We start from the raw sequence: 21,033 nt of genomic DNA, 5'->3' as shown, positions 1-21,033 counted from the left end.
TCAGCTACAGCCCATCTTTTTAATATTAATGGTTCCCTGAAAAGGGTTTCCCCACACGTTTAAAACAAGAACCAAATTAACCCCAAACCACAAAGCTGCAGGCCATCTGCATGGCTCACTTCCATCTCAAAATTAAATATTGAGTAGGAGGTGCTGGGCACCTACAAAAAATCCCAGCAGGAACTTATTTGCATATTAGGCCACACCCCCTGACACCAAGCCATCCAGAAATGTGTTCCTGTGCATTCCTGCTCCAAACAAAACAAAACAAAACCTGGTGCTGAGGCAAATTTCTTCTTCAGAGTTCTGCAGGCTTCTAAAAGTTGGAGAGGCCTAGTCTATGCATTGATAAATATCACACTTTGTTCCCTTCCTATAAGGAGGTTTCAAATGCTTCTGGTCTTAGATGTATTTGAATTCCTGTTTCCTGCCCAAATTGAAAGTAAGGTTGTACCTTGGGGGTTGTACGTGCAGAACTGTTATTTCACTTGTGATGAATGTTCGTGGGAGGGATTTTTGTTTGTTTGTTTTTGTCCTTTCTAAATCGATACCGGTAGTTGGACTCCACCTCCACAGAGTGATAAATTGAATGATGATGATTTCATTTATTATAGAATTTCTCTTTTCTCTCTGGCAGGAAAGTATTTCTTCTCCTTCTGATGAGGTCAAACTAAATGAGACAATGGGAGATGTGTGACTAAATCCTCCTAGTATTTTTGAAATGCTAATACAGTCCACTCAGGACAGGTTTCAGATTAAGCTGTCAAATTAAAAGAGACATTCAGCCAATCCTTCCCCCTGCCTTGAGTACTAGCAGTGACATGGTAGAGGGGTGACAATTTTGATTTGCAAAATTGCATGGAGGTGCAGAACTGCATAGAAAGTTAATCTCCTTCCTCCAGTTCCTGCAGTTCCAACACCATACCAATTGGGCCAGCATGCAGCTTCAGCTATCTTTTTAAATATACTAGGTGGATCTCACTGGATCTCCTAGTATCTTGTTTTGATACTTATTGGCTGGTTTCAGTAATCTTTCACACCTAGAATTTGTAATTATTATTATTTTTTTAAAGAAGAGTGCCATTGAGCTTTTGCATTTGGGATTGTTTTAAAAGTATTAGCTGCAAACCTTGGGGAAGAATCCAAAGGACTGCCTTCTTGTTTATTAGCTTTGATGTCAGAGAGCAAAGCAGCATTCTGACATAGAAATTTAGGAACTGAAGTTTAGCTCCCCTCATCTCCATGCCAAAAAAAGAGGGCATTTCCTGCTAAATTTCTGGGTATAAGGCTAGTTGCAGAACTTGCACAAACCCTATAGAAAGGAATGGCTGATACAAGAGAACTTCAATCCCAGTTATTTCAATGGGGTTTATATAGCAGAAACCTCTTTAGTATTCACTGTGTTAAATCTGTGGTTGTAGGATCTTGGTTTGACCTTGAACTGCTTGATGTGAAAGATTTGAGGTCTTCAGTTATTCTTCTTAAAGGGAAGAGGCACAGGATGTAGAGGAAATGTTAATATCCTAATTAGCTATAGTTCTGATTTTTTTTTTTTAATGCAGAACTGTCTGAACATGGACAATCTGCCACAGTATATTTCTCCTTTTGTTTTAGATCTTTACCGTGTCATTCTTGGAGAAGCCAACCACAAGGTTAAGACTTTAGCATGACTTATGTGATGGCAGCTGAATGGGTCTGCCTTCCCCCACACTCAACGTTAATAGCTGTTTGGTGAACAAATCTAAGACTTTGGTTGCTGGTATTTTCAACTCTGATCCCTGTTATCAGTGCAGCCATTACGTTGAAAATAATTTGCAGCAGTAAAGTGCCAGTGACTGGTATTAGAAGAAGCAAAGACTTTTGTTTTGTAATCTGATGCATCTAGATCCCTCATGGATTTCTTTATGTCCTGAGCCTATGTTGTGATGAATATTGAAGTGGGCTAGGATTGTAGTTGGCAACATGGACACAGTAGGGGTGAAATGAAAGAGTACAGGATTCATTAAGGTGTCATGTTTGGGGTGTGTGTGTGTTTAAGTTCTGTATTGATTTTCTTCTTCCCAGTTCTGAAAATCTTTCTCATTTTAAGCATTAATGCACCCCCTCCAACACATTGTTCACTAAGCTGTCCAGATACATATGAAAGAATTCAGATGTACCTGTGTACACAATTATATGCCTGTTTTCTTGCACAAGTAGTCTTACTACTGTGACATCTGCTGCTGTGGCAACCAATAAGGTTTTGCCAAGTAACATTCAGATGGACTTCAGCTATGAATACATAGGAAAGCTTTAATGATTAGTTACAAGAGCATACTCGTCCCTTGAAAGGCTTTGCCTGAAGTGATAGTCAAAGTATAGATACCATTATATGATTCCAAAAAGCACAGGCTTTTCTCTTCCCCCACCACGCCTTCAAAGGTTTCACTTATGCAACATAGGTCACAGGTCATAAAGAACTCGGTTCCGTATCTCCTACAAAATGAAAGAGTACAGGATTCATTAAGGTGTCATGTTTGGGGTGTGTGTGTGTTTAAGTTCTGTACTGAGTTTTCTTCTTCCCAGTTCTGAAAATCTTTCTCATTTTAAGCATTAATGCACCCCCTCCAACACATTGTTCACTAAGCTGTCCAGATACATATGAAAGAATTCAGATGTACCTGTGTACACAATTATATGCCTGTTTTCTTGCACAAGTAGTCTTACTACTGTGACATCTGCTGCTGTGGCAACCAATAAGGTTTTGCCAAGTAACATTCAGATGGACTTCAGCTATGAATACATAGGAAAGCTTTAATGATTAGTTACAAGAGCATACTCGTCCCTTGAAAGGCTTTGCCTGAAGTGATAGTCAGAGTATAGATACCATTATATGATTCCAAAAAGCGCAGGCTTTTCTCTCCCCCCCCCCCCCCCACGCCTTCAAAGGTTTCACTTTTGCAACATAGGTCACAGGTCATGAAGAACTCGGTTCCGTATCTCCTACAAAATGAAATCTATTTACTACCAGGTGGTACCAGCATGCTTCCACATTTTGACACTTTCAGTAACAACTCTGAAGGGGAAGGAGGAAGTCCCAATAACGTTCACAAGACCAATATATCAGCCTCAGGGCCAGCCCTAGGCTATTTGGTGTCCTAGGTGAGTCTAACTTCTGGTGCCCCCCCACACCAGTAACAAACTTTTGGAAATAGATGAATTATCACTTTGACTTCCAGGTGTGCGTGCACACACACACAAACAAAACAAAACAAAGAAACCAACTTGAGTTAGGTAGAAAAAGATGAAACTCATTAATAGGGACAAAGAACATTTTATTTATGTAAAATATGTCTGACCTTTCCCATAGCCCTCCAGGCAGCTTACAAAAGAGATAAAAATAGTATATCTATAAAATCTATTTTTAAAGCCAGTGTTTGAATTCCCACACTGCCACAGAAGTTCACTGCATGACTTTGGACCAGACGCTCCCCCCCCCCTCTCTCACACACACACAGAGAAAGAGGCCAAAATAAAGAGTTTGCAAGTCCACACATTTGTGATCTCACTGCAGCAATTTACTCACAGAAATTGGTGAATATAAGCATCTGTTGCATTTCCACCAACTTCTCCAGGCTAGCAGGAAAAGAGAGAGCAGCCTCCTTTCTCATACATGCTTTACAGAGCCACATCGCTCTGCCTGCTTGCCTAGCCCATACATCGCTCGTTACTGAGATTTAAAGACACACACCCCCTTCCAAAACAGCAAGCAGTTCCAAGCATCTTCTAAGTCTTTTGAGGTGGAAAGGCACATGGTGGCTGTTGTGGCAGGGCTTCTCCCCACCCCAAAGACAGAGAGGAGCAGAGTCAAGGTGCAAGAGTTTTTTCAACCCCCTGGGTTTCTGCAAGGCAACATACTGTCTTATCTCCCTGGGCTTTTGCAAGGCAACAGACACTCCAGGCTAGGCTGGCTGGGCTCTGCACCTGCTTGGCTGCTCTCCCTGCTTACCTCTGAGCTGCCATAGCTCAAAATGGCATTGGGAGCCTCAAGATGGTGTCAGGATTCCTCCAAGGCTGGAATCACGGTGCAGGCACAGCAAAGCAGTGCTGCTAAGAGGGAAGCCTGGATCTGTGCCTGCGAGACAGTAAGTCACATGGGGGGCATCCTATTTGGTGCCTCACAGAGGCCAGTGCCAAAGGCAAATGCCTATTTTGCCTAGTGTCAGGGCCAGCCCTGATCAATCTAACATTCTACAGCAAAATAAACACAAACCCCATGGCAGGAGACATAGCAAAGCCTGACAATTTGCCATATAGCGAAATGGGGAGGGGGAACCCTATTAGGGTTGCCAAGTCCAATTAAAGAAAAATCTGGGGATTTGGGGGCGGAGCCAGGAGACTTTGGGGGTGGAGCCAGGAGACATTGGGGGTGGAGCCAGGAACAAGGATGTGACAAGCATAATTGAACTCCAAGGGAGTTCTGGCCATCACATTTAAAGGGACAGCACACCTTTTTAAATGCCTTTATTCCATAAGAAATAATTAAGGATAGGGGCACCATCTTTTGTGGCTCATAGAATTGGACCCTCTGGTCCAATCGTTTTGAATCTTGGAGGGTATTTTGGGGAGAGGCACTAGATGTTATACTAAAAATTTGGTGCCTCTACCTCAAAAAATAGCTCCCCCAGAGCCCCCAATACCCACGGATCAATTCCCTATTATTCCCTATGGGAATCGTTCTCCATAGGGAATAATAGAGTGCCCAGTAGACATTTCCCTCCCCCCACGCTTTCTAAAGGGGGGGAGGGCCTCCAAACCAGGGAACCCCCTGCCCCCTCCCTCTCACACACACACAAGTACTTACTAGATCTTCTTCCGGAGAGCTCTACTTGCTGTGAAAACGAAAGAAAAAAAGGGAGGGGCTGTTCTCCGAAGCCCTTTCTGTTTCCTGCTTCCTGCCCAGCCTTAAAGGGGCACACATTTTACAAACGACTCAGGAGCTCTACAACAATATGAAGCCTACATGTATGTTCTCCCCCCCCCCACCCCCCGCTTCCTGATTTTTAAAGAGCGGGGGATGAGGCTGAGAACCCAGGAGTCTCCCACCAGGGCGGGGGGGTTGGGAAGCCTAAACCCTATCCATTTGAGATTTTTTAGTTAAGACTTACTGTATAGTGTATCTTGTGACATCGGTGTCTGCTGATGAACCAAGCTTAATTTACAGTCCATTGTGTTCACTTTTCAGATAGTTACCAATGACTGTACAGACACCACAACAGACAGTGCAGTCTACTCAAATCAGGACATATGTCAGGCCTATAACGTGCACAATGTCCTTTACATTTGTAGGCTCACTGGGACAATTATTTTGGGGACCAAATAATCTAGTGTAAATCTGGGTTCTAATCAAATACAGCAATCCAGCTAGGAAGGAAAAATGAAATCGAGAAAGACAGACAGACTCAAATGATACAAAACTGGAGAGATGAATTGCAAGGGACACTGAAAACATAAAACATCATTGCCGTATCCTAGCAGTTCTGCTCTTGGTTATTGGCACAGAATAGTAAACTACAGTACTGCAGTCCAAGCTCTGCTCATGATCTGAGTTTGATCCCAGTGGAAACTGGGTTCATGATCTGAGTTTGATCCCAGTGGAAACTGGGTTCATGTAGCCAGCTTAAGGTTGATTCAATCTTTCTGAGGTTGGTAAAATGAGTATCTGGCTTGCTGGGGGTAAAGTGTAGATGACTGGGGAAGGCAATGGCAAACCACTCCATGACAAAAAAGTCTACCAAGAAAACATGATGTGATGTCACCCCATGGGTCGGTAATGACTTGTTGCTTGCAAAGGGGACTACCTTTTACGGAATCTAAGGGGAAATAAAAGCATAAAAGAAGTAGAACAATAAAACCAACTTAATGTATCTAATTCTGAACTGGGCCATAGAGTGTCAATTAACTGAGTCTGCTTAATTGAGTGTCAATTAACTGAGTCTCTGATTCAGAGAGAAGGGTGGGGTATAAATCTGCAATTAACTGAGCTCTCAGTTGCCATATGGATGTTGCTAGGCAACCATGACAGTATTGTTGAGCCTTCCAAGTCTTGGTTTATGTAGATCAAAGTTTGGTCAAGGCAATAGGGATGAACCTGGACAAAACAACCCTGGAAAGGGTCCCATTTCCCTTCTCTTGTCTTGTCTTCTAATATAGGGTGACTCACTGGGGACAGGCCTGTTGGTAGGATGCCAGGTCTGACTCAGGAAACATCTGGGGACTTTGGGGGTAGAGCCAGGAACAAGGTTATGACAAGCATGATTGAACTCTAAAGGGAGTTTGGGCATCACATTTAAAGGGACCACACACCTTTAAGTGCCTTCCCTCCTTTGGAAATAGTGGAGGAAGGGGCACTTTTTGGGGGGCTCATAGAATTAGACCCCTTGGTCCAATTCTTTTTAAACTTGGAGGTTTTCTTGAGGAGGGGCATCAGATGCTATGCTGAAAAATTAGTGCCTATGCTTCAAAAAACAGCCCCCCAGAGCCCCAGATACTCACAGATTGAGTCTTCATTATACCCTATGGGAACTGGTCTCCACAAAGTATAATGGACTGCCCAGTGGACATTCCCCCCCCTCCCCACTTTCTGATAATCCTGAAGTGGAGAGAGGCCTGATGTTCACACTGAAATGAGAAGCTTGAAGCTGTGATTAGAGAATGTGCAATGGGGTTCCTAAATAATTGAGCCGTTAAACTGAAGAGAGAATTGAAACATCATCAAAATCTAGAGAGATGTCTTTTTAAGAAAGCGGCTACGTTGAAGCTACGTTCCTCAGGAGCACCCACTTTGTGAATTCCAGTTAGACTGTTTCCAAGTTTGGACTTATATCTATTCATTTGGAGAGCCAGTTTGGTGTAGTGGTTAAGTGTGCGGACTCTTATCTGGGAGAACCGGGTTTGATTCCCCACTCCTCCACTTGCACCTGCTAGAATGGCCTTGGGTCAGCCATAGCTCTGGCAGAGGTTGTCCTTGAAAGGGCAGCTGCTGTGAGAGCCCTCTCCAGCCCCACCCACCTCACAGGGTGTCTGTTGTGGGGGAGGAAGGTAAAGGAGATTGTGAGCCGCTCTGAGACTCTTCGGAGTGGAGGGCGGAATATAAATCCAATATCTTCTTCTTCTTCTTCATTTAGGGACAGGGTTTTTTGGCCTCTTTGAGATTTATTTTACTTTAAAAGGATCTAGCACTGCCAACCTTTATCATTATTGTATTGTTTATTATGTGTTGTACACAATTCTTGTAATATATTTATGCAAACTGAAAGACGGTGTATTACTTTGTGACTTTGATTAGAAAATTCTGTAGCCAAGTTGAAGCACAGCCAGTAAGAGCGAGTCTAAGGAGAGGTTGCTGTTCATTTGACAATATGTTCAGGTTTTCATATGCCTCCAGTGGGAAAGAGCTGCACAATTAATGGGCACTGTTCCATGATGTGGTGAAAAAACGAATGTCTAAAAACAGATTCAGCAATGGCATACTATTTTTTTTTTTTTAAGTTCCTGGGATATTTCTCTAAGGAGGTGTTTTCTTCTTGTCAGAAAATCTTAATCCCAAATAGAACAATCAGCTCTCAGTCATCATGAATCTCTGGCCCTTGAGGAAAGGGGGAACCATCTGTGACCTTGGAGGAAACATTCATTTGTGAATAGAGCTGGCTACTTCCTTTCCCCACAGAAATGAATTGACTCATTCATGAAAAGGCAGGTGAAGGAACACCTTTCATATGGTTTGGGGTGTCTTTCTTTCCCCTTCTGAAGGGGCCATTTGATTGATCTTATTACATTTGAGGTATCTGATCAAGAAGAACAATCTTGGCAGTACCACAGGAAGGTTATTTCACAGTGGTATGTAGGAAATTGGATCTGATGGTATCTCAGTCTTCTCTACACAGTTCTTTACTGTGAATACAGGAGAGCCTCTGTATGTGTGTAGTTTATGTTTTGAACTGATGATCATTTCAGGCCTTACAAATTTCCTTTTTTCCTTGCTGTATTTCTTTTATCCTGTCCTCTCTTCGCCATTCTGGCACTCTGGGTGCAATCCAAAGCTATTCATTCAGTGGGACCAGTGCCGTTAATTTTAATGGGAAGCGAACTTCAGCCTTCAGTCATATAAACCACTAAAAGGTACAGATGAAAAGAATGCCAGTTACCTGTTAACATTTGTTTATTAGATCTCCTCTCTTAGTCCCACCCTCCATTCAATGACTCTCATGACAAGCTAATGTCCTTTGCAGGCATTGTCTTAATTGTCTTTGCTATTTTTTCCCTGATGGCATGCAGTGGTAAAGGTCAGCATTCAGGAACAGGCCTGTGCACAGCTGATAAGGCGTTCAGGAGACTGAATTTGATTCATTAGATTTCATCCCAGTAGACATGGATTCTGATGTGCTGCAAAAGAAAAAGAAAGAGGCGAACAGGGGGAGTCCATCATAGGGAGGAAACAGGGAAGGCATGCATGAACATATGAAGAGGTGCCATACACTATTTGCTACATACACATTTGATTCATTAGATTTCATCCCAGTAGACATGGATTCTGATGTGCTGCAAAAGAAAAAGAAAGAGGCGAACAGGGGGAGTCCATCATAGGGAGGGAACAGGGAAGGCATAAATGAACATATGAAGAGGTGCCATGCACAATATGCTACATACAGGTCCCATGTATTCCTTACACTTCCTTGCTCATGCATCTCTCCCTCTTCCATTCTTACGTTAGCTATGTAGAAAGAACAGTAGCATGGAAACATACATTCTCTTTCTACAGATATTGTGTCGTATGAGACACAGTGTATGCATTATCAACTCCACTGTTATGATATCTTGCCAGTGCTGCACTGACATTTTGAATAATAGACCATCTGCAGGTCTGATGCTCATCAGACTGAATTAAATGCTTTGTGAACTGACAGATTTGCGCTAGTGCATATGTGTGCCTAAGACATTCTTGTTCAGATAGTCACTTGTACCGTATGTGTGCAATTGACTGACTGATTGATTTTGAGAATTGGCAAGTTATGTTCTCTGCCAACAATGAAAACTTGAAGTGTCTCACAGTAAATACAACATAAAATAAAGTTAAGCTACCTACTAAAACATCCCTCATTTTGGTCATCTATAATAATAAACAGATGCTTGTTGTCTGTTTGTCCATGGAACACCTAACTCATCAGGAAATAAATCCAGGAACATCCAAATTGGCCACTTGCTTTAGGTTGATCATGGGACTTGTATTGTGAAATATGATGGGATTCAGAACATCCTGGCCGCCTTATCTCTAGAACCCTCCACCAGCCCTGCACTGGAAGCTATGATTATCTACCACGTTTAGGGTGACAATGGAAATGACGGTGTCCCCAATTAAGGGTAGTATTGTTTTGTTTGAAATTTGCCTTTCTGAGAGTTAGGTCAAGTCTTTATTGATTAATTATTATTATTGACATTATTAAGGCTTTTTTTCTTAACATTTATATTTGCTTCCCAAAAGTTATCTCTCACATCACAGGCAATTTTAAGCTATAAAGAGAAGTCTTCTAGAATTCTTATAACAGATTCACCATCTTGAAAATGTATTATTCCAAAATGGCTGCAATTAGTGGTGAGCACTTTACTTCTTTGTGAAACTCACGAAGTTTAGCCTAATTTTAATAGTTGGGGTCACTTTAAATGGTTTACTCATAAGTTTCTAATTAGGCAAGCAGTAAGACCTTTATGGGTAAAATGTGGGTAAATTTTTTAGGATAAAACCTGGCTAAAACTTTTAGGATACTAAACATATTTTAGGGTTCTGCCCACTTTGAAGCTAAAAGAGTCCTGGAAGTTTTCTGAAGATAAGAAGAAAATCGCTTCTTAAAATTGTAATATATGGCCATTCAGATGTGAATGGAGCTAGGCTCCAGTTTGTAGAATCTTAGAACAAGGGATGAAATTAAAGTCAGAGGATGGTTTACTTATTTAATTCATTAACTTCATTTATAGGTTGCCTTTCTTTCTGAGACTCAAGGCATATGTATTTGTTTATTTATATGATCTATAGTCCACTTTATTCTCTAACAATCAAGGCGGATAACATCCTGTGAGTAGAATCAACAGAATGGGACATCCAGTCAGACTGTGCAACAGGATCTGGCTTTCAGAGATCTGAAAACAAGCAGAAATATGAAGCAGAGCTGAAACCAACCTGAAACAAAGCACAAGTGTTTGAACATTGGGTGTGATCACACAAGAGATTTGGCCCATCCTAGCCATGCCTCCCCTCTGGATTTAATGTGCACGATCACTCATGCACATCTGCCCCCTCGAGTCCCACCCATACTTACATCATCTTAGGAGGGGCTGGAACTGGATTAAATAGCTACTGGCAAATATCTAAAATACAAATATCTAAAATTGTTCATAGATCAGTTTTTACACTGTAGTATGAAAGTATTAAAGGCTGCTGTTGTAAGAAACGTTCCTAGAAGTAAGTGGCATTGAATAAAATAGAAGTTTTTTCTGAGTAGACCTGATGAGAGAGGCTCTCAGAGTTGCTTAGAACGCTTCCTCAGACTGAATATTCCCAAGAAAGAAAGAAAGTTCTGAGTTAGGGCACTGGTTTAAGCAAACAGTAGAGAAAGAAGAGTTGGTTTTATATCCTGCTCTCCACTACCAAAGGCGGTTCAGAGCAGCTTACACTCAATATCCTTTCCTCTCCCCACAACAGCACCTTGTGAGGTAGGTGGGGCTGAGGGAGTTCAGAGAGAAATGTGACTGGCTCAAGGTCACCCAGCAGGCTTCACGTGGGGAATCAAACTCTGTTTTCCAGATAAGAGTCTGCCACTCTTAACCACTACACCACTCTGGCTTTCAGTAAGTATTTCTCCCCATAAACAAATTTTGCATTTTAGCCTAAGGAACAGCTTTTTGACTGCCTCCATTTTGCTTTGCCAAGCAAACCCGGGGGGGGGGGGAGGGGCAGCCCTCTCTACATCGATGAGCAGACTTCATGGTGAATTGGTGCTCTTTCAATGCTCGAATATTATGTCATGAATATATGTTGGTCATAATGAAAGTACTACTTTATGCAAATTTTATTATAATAATAAACAAACACATGACATATTGGAATTCATGCCTGACTTTTACATGGCCTTTTTTTTGTGTGTTGATTAGAAATGGGTTAATCTGCAAGGGAATAGCAATTTTTCTTTTGCCACACTTCCTGTGACATTGAGTGAATGATGCCATTTTTTAATGCCTGTGATGTCGCAGAAGACTGCCTGAGTATATGAGGTATTGGCTCAGTCAGGCAGGAGGAAGAGTAAGTGAACCAAAGGCACAAATCCTAGTTGCTCAAAGACGGCATGTTGCTTAAGCAGGAGGAAGAACAGAAGGAATAGAATCAGCCAGTTTGATGGCGAGTCGCGTAATGCTCAGTTTAGCTGTTGACGGAGTTTACTGCTAGCTGTTAAAAGGTAATGCTGTAATCATTATTCATCACCTTTCACTGTCATAGCACCAGCAGGTTCAGTTTATTTCAAAGTGGCTTCCACTGAAGCTTGTCTGGATACCTTTGACTATGAACGCTTATCAGAGAATGAATGAAATCTCTGCCCTTCCTGGATGCTGGCTGTTTCATTTTTCATCAGATGGTCTGATGTTTCCTTCTGATTCTGCAGGGCACCAGAGGCAAGGAAATATGAATCAAAGACTGAATGACACTGCACGACAACAAGCAAATGCAGGATAAACTTGCATCTTGCTCTTCCAGCCAGAACAGGATAAACCTTTATGGTCTATTGTCCTGAGATCTAGCACTTGCCCTAGAGAAACAATTTTCCAGTTCTCACAATGATTTAAAAAATAATAATAATAAAGTGTTTTGCCTTGGCTCAGTCAAACTGGACTGGAGACTAAGAGTGCCACCCTAAGCAGAGTTACTCCCTTCTTAGTCAATCAAAGTTAATGAACGGTGTAACTCTTTTTAGAATGACATTGTAAACCACTGAAGTCTTATTGTAGGAGTGTCATGTGATACAAAGTCAGAAATGCTTCTAAATGAGGCAGTTTTGTTCATGTTTATTATTCATATGAGGAAGTTTTATTCATGAAGAAAGGAAGCAAAGAACTTCCAATTGACAAATGCTAATTTGTGATTATCAATATATCCTAAATGGTTGTCCTCATCTTTTTCTAAGGTATTCAGACATAATATTGACCCACTCATCTTCAGCTGATGCAATGTTGGGGAAAGCCCTGGGAGCCTCATGAACAGGGTTGCCAGCTCTCGGTTAGGAAATACTTGGAGATTTGGGGGTGGAGCCTGAGGGTGGAGTTTAGGAAGGGAAGGGAGTCTAATGGGGTACCATTTTACCTTCAAAAGCTGCCATTTTGTCCAGCTGAACTGATCTCTGTCACCTGGGGGTCAGTATTAGTGTGCTGTTTGTATTTTATTCTATGGTTTCTTTTTTTTTTTTAATCAAATGTTGTGCATCACGCAGATTGGGTGATTCAGAAATAGTGGTAGTAGTAGTAGTCGCAATCCCAGGAGATTTCCTGCCAGCACCTGGAGGTTGTATGAATAAACAACCAAAGGTTATAATGACCAGAATAACTAAAGGTATATTATACCAATGAAAGACCCAAAAGTGAATTATCCAATAAGTTTCATACATGAAAAATTCAAACATAAAAAAGCTTAATGGCACAAAAGGAGTTCCAACAATGATGAAAAGGACAGGAAGTTGTCTTGATATTCCTGCTTCGATTATTCTTCCAGCATGGGTTGCTCCACTGATTGCATGTAACAGAAAAAAACTGCAAGTGTTCAAGTTCAACTACTACAATTTCCTCTGCGTTCCAAAACTCCCAAAAAACTTCCAATAAATTTGCAATATATAGGGGCACAAGGTCTCCAACAGATTTTCAAACTGGCACTCACTCTGAATGGCTCAAGGCCATTATTCTTCTCCGCATGTATGAATCTTATTGGAGAAATTCACCTTTGGGTCTTTCATTGGGTTAATATACCTTTAGTTATTCTGGTCACTATAACCTTTGATTGTTTATTTATACATATTCTGGAGTGACCTCTCCCTAATTTTCAAATCATCTGCAGGTTGGCAACTCTACCAATGGACCATGTAGAAGTTCCTAAATAAAGGGGTGGCGCCTTCTGTGCCATCTGAAAGAAAATTCCAGTGTGGAAATTGCCTCCTGAGTGGCTCTCTTCTGTACAATTCTTAAAGGCATAGGGACTCATATTAAGGCCAAGAATTTGCAGTCAAGGTGAATTACTTCCCAATCCTCCTTAGAGAAGTCTGCCTTACATTTTAAGTCTTGTGGCTTTTGCTCAGTTGGTTGAAATTTGCTCTGTGAACCTGGAAATCCTCAGTTCCTTCTGCTGGCTCTTGGAGTGTTTCATTCAGAACTGTATTAATGTAAACTTCTCTATATCTCTTCCAGAACAATGCAATTCCATTTTTTCTGATTAAGGATTTGGATTTAGATTATGGCAACATTAGCAAGTGAAGCATAAAATGAAAATGTTTTTCATGTGCTGAACAACCCACTTTCAAAGCTGTATTTATGTACATCTTATATGGTGTCAACTGAGCAATAAATTAGCACTTGCAAATCACCAGTTTGCATACACTGTATTAAAACTAGTTTCTGTAAACTTCGTTTTACTTCCAGTGGTAGTCTGCCATGCTGTTTCACTGCTACATCTAGTGGCAATCTATTGAGTTAACATTAGAGATGGGCACAAACTGGAAAATGGTGGGTTCATTTGGTTCATGATTTGTTTGATTGAATCAAATGAACCATGAATCAACTGAACTACCGTCTTCCTTGAACTGGTTCATGGTTTGTTGGTTCATTATGGCTGAGGGAAGGAGGGGGAGACATTTAAATGCCACCCCCTCCCTCCTCCAGACTAGAAGCTCTCCATTTTATCCTATGGGCCCATAGGATAAAATGTACCGCAGCTGCAACACGACCCTAGAGAGAAGGGGTTTAAAGTGTAAGTCCCTTCTTTGAAGTCACGCCGCATTTGTGGTACAATCTCTCTATTGTATCCTACGGCTCCGTAGAATATAATGGAGAGATCTCTCCCTTATCTTTCTTCCCTTCCCATCTCCAGCCAGCCTGCCTTGGCAACTGATCCTGTGGGGAGAAGTCTCCCCCCGGCCTTAATTGGGGCTCTGCTGGGCTGCCAGTTGAAGGGGTACCTGCAGCTGTGGGGTGCCTGAGGAAGGCAAAACCCTTGGGGAAGCTTGGAGACTATTTAAAACTATAATCCTAGAAGCTCAGATAAAATACATACCACAAATCAATACAAATACATACCGCAAATCAAATGCAAGACTGTGATCAGGCAGGCAAAAAGGGACTATGAGGAACATATTGCAAAAAACATAAAAGACCAACAATAAAAATTTCTTCAAATATATTAGAAGTAGGAAACCAGCCAGGGAGGCAGTGGGGCCCTTGGATGACCATGGGGTAAAAGGATTACTGAAGGAGGATAGGGAAATGGCTGAGAAGCTGAATGCATTTTTTGCCTCTGTCTTCACTGTGGAAGATGAAAACTTTTTGCCTGCCCCAGAACCACTAATTTTGGAAGGGGTGTTGAAAGACCTGAGTCAGATTGAGGTGACAAAAGAGGAGGTCCTACAACTGATAGACGAATTAAAAACTAATAAGTCACCGGGTCCGGATGGCATACATCCGAGAGTTCTGAAAGAACTCAGAGTTGAACTTGTGGATCTTCTAACAAAAATCTGTAATCTTTCATTGAAATCTGCCTCTGTTCCTGAGGACTGGAAGGTAGAAAATGGCACCCCCATCTTTAAAAAGGGTTCTAGAGGAGATCCGGGAAATTACAGGCCAGTCAGTCTGACTTCAATACCGGGAAAGTTGGTAGAAACCATTATCAAGGACAGAATGAGTAGGCACATTGATGAACATGGGTTATTGAGGAATACTCAGCATGGGTTCTGTAAGGGAAGATCTTGCCTCACTAACCTGTTACATTTCTTTGAGGGGGTGTACAAACATGTGGACAAAGGAGGCCCGATAGATGTTGTTTACCTTGACTTCCAGAAAGCTTTTGATAAAGTTCCTCATCAAAGGCTCCTTAGAAAGCTTGAGAGTCATGGAGTAAAAGGACGGATCCTCTTGTGGATCAAAAACTGGCTGAGTAATAGGAAGCAGAGAGTGAGTATAAATGGACAGTCTTCGCAGTGGAGGACGGTAAGCAGTGTGTATATATAATTTTTTTTGGCCACTGTGTGACACAGAGTGTTGGACTGGATGGGCCATTGGCCTGATCTAACATGGCTTCTCTTATGTTCTTAAGGCAAGGGAAAGCAGCTTGAACTGCCAGGCAGCTTAAACTGCGGTCATGGGGTGCCTGTAGAAGCTGATCCCAGGAGGAGAGGCAGTTCAGTATGAGGTTCTGGAAGACTGAAGATGGTTTGTGGGAGGCACAGTCCCCTAACCCCTGGTTTGTGAACCATGAACTGGTGCAGTTCTTGCATGACCCATGATTCGTGGTTTGCTTCATGACCATCCCTAATTGATATTGAAATAAATAGGAAATGTGTGAACTTAAATTGGTTAAAGGACATTGAATCAAGTCTTTAGTGCCTCTGTGATACTCAGAGATGGTCATATCTTTGACTAGAGTATTGTGTACTCATCTGTTTTTTTTTTCTTTATCCACGCCTCCTGGTGTCTTCCAATGAGCACAGGGTAGCATTTATGGTTCTGTGACAATGGCAAACCACCCTGTAAAAAGTCTGCCATGAAAACGTTGTGAAAGCAATATCACCCCAGAGTCAGAAATTACTGGTGATTGCACAGGGGATTGCCTTTACCTTTATGGCTCCACAACAAGCCTGCAAGGTAAGCTAGGTAAGCTAAGTAAGAGAGTGTCACTTAGTGAGTTCCGTGAAACAGTGAAGATTTGAACCCAGCTCTCCCCAGTACTATTTCAGTGCATTGCCACACGAACTCAGAACATTTAGATTAACCTGCAGATTTAAAGAGAGTACAGCAACCCAAGCCTTATCCAACACAAGCCTTTGCACAATACAGCATAATGTGTTGTGCTCCCCAATGCATGGCCGATGGGCTCCCATGCATGGCTGATGGACTCCCAGTGTCTACAATGTAGGGCTGCCAATCTCCAGGTGGGGCCAGGGGATCCCTCGGTTTGGAGGCCCTCCCCCCACTTCATGGTCATCAGAAAGCGGGGGGAGGGGAGGAAAACGTCTGCTGGGAACTCTTTTATTCCCTAGGGAGATTTATTCCCATAGAAAATAATGGAGAATTGATCCACGGGTATCTGGGGGGGCTGTTTTTTGAGGTAGAGGCACCAAATTTTCAGTATAGCATCTAGTACCTCTCCCCAAAATAACCCCCAAGTTTCAAAAAGATTGGACAAGGGGGTCCAATTCTATGAGCCCAGAAAGAAGGTGCCCCTAGCCTTCATTATTTCCTATGGAAGGAAGGCATTGGAAAGGTGTGCCGTCCCTTTAAATGTGATGGCCAGAACTCCCTTTGGAGTTCAATTTTGCTTGTCACAGCCTTGATCTTGGCTCCACCCCCAATGTCTCTTGGCTCCACCCCCAAAGTCTCCTGGCTCCACCCCAACGTCCCCAGATGTTTCTTAAATTGGACTTGGCAACCCTACTACAATGTCTGCAAAGAGTTCTATTTCATAAGCTTTTCAATATGTTAAATTGAAATCCTTCTGCCTTTTTTTGCCTGAATAAAAAAACAATACATAGCATCCTAATAAATGGTACTTGCTTTCTCATCAGTAGATATGTCACACATCTCTTTCCTTGGTGCGTTCATGCCTGCTCTTATTTTGGATGTACTGTGGTCTTCTGATGAATGTTGCTTAATCTACTAGATGAAACGCACATCCTGCCTTAGACTGGAGAGAATGACTTTTTGCTCCCTTCCAGCCTTGTGATCTCAGGAAAAGGGCACATGCTTTCTAGGATAAGGACATATCACGTGTCTGATCTTTGTCTGAAAGAGCTAATGATTGTGTCTTCCTTTATGCTAGACAGTAAAGAAAACAGTGCCTTAAAATAAACCACCCCCTATTTAGGGCTCTTGCTTCTGAGATACATAGTTTATACCTTGATAGATTTGAAAGGATTTGAAAAGAGCCATTGGAGATTTTGGAATCATTGTGCCTCTTCCTTGTGTTCTGTGGAACTTGCAGCAAACGTCTGTTTTCCAGGACTTAAGAGAGGATGTGTAGGATTGTCAGGTGCCCAGTATTGAACTGGACAGTCCAGTATTTTCCCTTTCTGTCTCGTATACCAGTTGAGAAAATATTGGCCATGTATTTTCTAATTAAGTCATCCTACAACCATTGCTGCCAGCAAAGAACCAAACCCATCACACAGTGGCCAGGCAGGATGCTTCCAGAACAGTCCCACTGACTCAACTGAAGAAAGTGGGAAAGGGCACAGCTCTCTCAATTGTCTTCCCATGTTGATTCAAACTGACTGTAGGGGCAAATGGTGGCAGGACTGAATCTTCTAAAGAAAAGTCAAAAGATTTTGGGGTGTCATGGTGGGGGGGGGGAAGGTTGAAGTGTTTGAAGGCAGAGAGTCTCATGGAGGGCAGTACATGGACAGTACATTTTGCTGCATAGATAATTCTAGTCACCGTCACCATGAATTTGAATATCTTCCAAAAATGTTGGTAATTTATTAGGCAGTCCACCTAATAGCATATTATTAACAGTCTTTTTCTGCAGGAGAACTGCTCTTCATAGTCTGAAGACCATTTGTAATCCCAGGAAATCTCCAGGTTCCATCTGGAGGTTGTCAGCCCTACATTTTATTCTTCATGTAATCATTTTACCTGGAGAGAAATTTGGAAATAATCCTCACAGTGGAATAGTGACTGCAGGATGAGCTCTTAATTGTAATTGTGAAATAATCCATCCTTTATTTTCTGTGTCATAGTTAATGAATCTGTGGTGTGATGGTTTCCTTGAATTAATATTTAGATTCATGTTCTACCTTTTGTTTTAGCTATTGCATTCAATAAATCATTTAGGTTTTGTATAAATGGTTCAAGCAGCAAGCCCTATTAATATACCTTGTATTGAGCTCATGTTTGCCTCACCTATGCTTCACAAATCTTTTGTGGGGAAATGGCTTTGTCATAATGACTCCATTTGACATCTGACCTCAGACTTTAGCTATTTGATCAGAAGTACCTGCAGGTGTATAAAGTGAATGTCTTACTTGATAGCTACACATTTCCTTCCTTTAGATCAGAAATGACTAGGCCAGGAAATTATAGTAGCAGAGAGGAGAAAAGCTGGGGGCTTGCGGGGGAGGTAGGCTTGCCAGTTCCCAGGTCCCAGTGGGGGATCCCCTGGTTTTGCAGGCTCCTCTCCACTGCCAGCCAGCTGGACAGAATGGGGAAGCGCTGTCCCAACAGTCATTATGTACCTTTCCACCTTGGAAGGCTTTGAAGAAGCTTGGAAACTTGGAAGGTATGTGTGCCTTTAAGTCTCAGTAGGAGCATGGCTGAATGGGGGTGGGGCAAGCTGACAGAGCCATGTAGCTGTTCCCGGTGAGTCTGTGAAGCTGTGAGAAAGAGAGCCCAGTCCCACTGTTCATTTTGTGACTACTACCACAACCCCACACATGAAAGAAAGGCAGGAAGGAAGGAAGGAAGACTGTATGTGCTCAAGTTTAGATGCTTTGTGTTGCTTAGTATTTATTATTTTTTCTATATAATTCCACCTTTCTTACAATACCATTTCAGTGGGCAGCCATGGGTGTCTACAGTGGAACAGCTAGATAGGAGCCCATTATTTTGGTGTCTTATAGCAAGATTTTTAGGGTATCAGCTGTAATCAAGATGATCACAGTGCACATTGTACCTCTGCACCCTTAATTTCTTCTTTGCAACACCTCTCCCACCTTCTCACAGGCATGTAAAGACTTTGAGATTGTCATTCCAAATCACATCTGATGAAGGGAGCTTAGACTCTTGAAAGCTCATACCCTGAAATTTGTTTGGTCTCTGGAGTGCTAGTAAACTCATAGGCTGTTTTCGCACTGACCTTAATCAGCAGCGACGCCCCTCTTCACCGCGCAGGATCGGCGCGGATTTCGCACTAATTGCCGCGGAGCACCCGGAAGAGCCGGAAAGTCCCGCGGCTTTTGCGGCGCAAATGGAAACTGGTTTCAGTGCGAAAACGCCCATAGTTTTATTATGATATGGAATTCAGGAAGGTTTACATCAGAATCCTATGATCTCTCCCATACAGAAAATGAGCAGATTCATACCTTTTTTTCTTTAAAAAGATTACAGTGTTATATGCTGTCCAAGGCACCTGTTAACTCATTTATAGGCTGATTTTTTTATGAGTGGGATCAGCTAAGAACTGTAGTGTGGACTCAAATGGATCCCTGTACAAAATCCATTGCATATGGATATGTCCTTGGCAATCTTGCCTAGTACAACTGTGCTACTCCCAGAGAGTCCTTTTTTCAGCTTACATTCATACTTTGACTGTACCTGTCTTTCCTTGCATTCTTTATCCAGCATGGTAGTAGGATCTTGTGTAGCTTGTGCTGTTTCATTAATGAATGAAAACCAGGGTGAAAATCCATCAAGATAATTTTTAGTTATTAGCTGATTTTAGAAAACCCTAGTAGCTAAAGAGCAATTTGTCAGAAGCTGTTAATTATTCAAATTAAGTTATCTGTTAGACGATTGCACAATCACAGTAAGACTAACTGATAAATCTCCCTCTTTTCCACATACTTGTTGATAGTTAAAGTGAAGAACTGTTGTCTCTGAGAGAGACTTGGAATTCTTGGTGCAGGAGAACTCCTAAGAATGCCATCTGGAAATGGAATTTGTTGATCCAGGGGTCATCTTGTCAAAAAGGAGGTGCTGGAGCTCATTAGCACAACTCATTTGCATAGGCCACACACACCTGACATCACCAGAAGGTGTACTAAATTATATCAGCTCAGCATCTACCTTAAAATGCTTCTTGAATTCTAATTGTCATAATAAAACTTTCCTGCCATCATACTTCAAATATTATTTTCTCTTATGTGGCCACAGTGACATACTGAAGATTTCCATCTGTCTGCTTTATATGTTTGTCAAATCCTAAAGTTCAGCAAAATTCTCACAGGGGGGTTAAATAATGGAGCCCAAAAGCAAGTATTTGGGGGAGGGGTGTTGTAAGAAAGAACACAATAAAATTTAGAGCAGGGGGTGTCAAACATGCAGCCTGGGGGGCCAAATCAGGCCCCCAGAGGACTCCTATCAGCCCCCTGAGCAACTGGCTGTTGTCTGCTTCCTTCTCCCTCTCTCTTGCTTCCTTCTGCATAACAGCTTACTTTGCAAGACTTGCTCAATTGCACAGGAGCTACAGAGCAAAACCTCTATTTTCTCTATTGGTTGAGGTGCCTCCCTTGGGGAGGCAGAGCTTGCTTTGCCAGGCTGTCTCAATCCCACAGTAGTGCTACTGAGCCAAGCCTTTCTTCCTTCTATTGGCTGAGGTTCCATCCCTCCTGGTCCCCTGGCGAAGGAAGGAAAGAGCCAGAGCTTCTTTTGCCCCGTTCCCTTGATTCCATGGGAGAAATACAAAGAAAGCACCTTTAAGACCAATAAGTGCTAATGTTTTAAGCATGTTTTTTTAATCGCTAATTATGTTTGTGTCTTTTATAAAGTTTATATCTCTGCTACCTAATCTTAAATAAGTACTCATATGGCCCAGCCCAACATGGCTCCCGACCCAACAAGGTCTCATTTATGTCAGATTCGGCCCTCATAACAAATGTGTTTGACACCCCTGATTTAGAGGTTCTGAAGCTCTGCTCCTGCGGGCTCCTGCCCAAAATTAGGCCTGTTCTTATTTCTGATATCTAGAGTTTCGACTTCTAGATGTCAAAACCGCTTAGTGTAGGTAACAACAAATACAATAACTGAGTTGATCTCTGAGGTCGA

The 21,033-nt window shown here is 42.1% G+C and overlaps 1 protein-coding gene across 22 annotated transcripts in view; it reads left to right on the top strand.

The window, feature by feature from the left end:
* Window positions 1-21,033, top strand: part of NRXN3 (neurexin 3) — a 1,739,678-nt gene that overhangs the window by 394,228 nt on the left and 1,324,417 nt on the right. The window lies entirely within an intron of this gene.

This window comes from Heteronotia binoei, chromosome 21, assembly GCF_032191835.1.
Source record: "Heteronotia binoei isolate CCM8104 ecotype False Entrance Well chromosome 21, APGP_CSIRO_Hbin_v1, whole genome shotgun sequence".
NCBI lineage: Eukaryota > Metazoa > Chordata > Lepidosauria > Squamata > Gekkonidae > Heteronotia > Heteronotia binoei.
The sequence above is the reverse complement of the archived record's forward strand: the minus strand, read 5'-3'. Positions and strand labels throughout refer to the sequence as shown.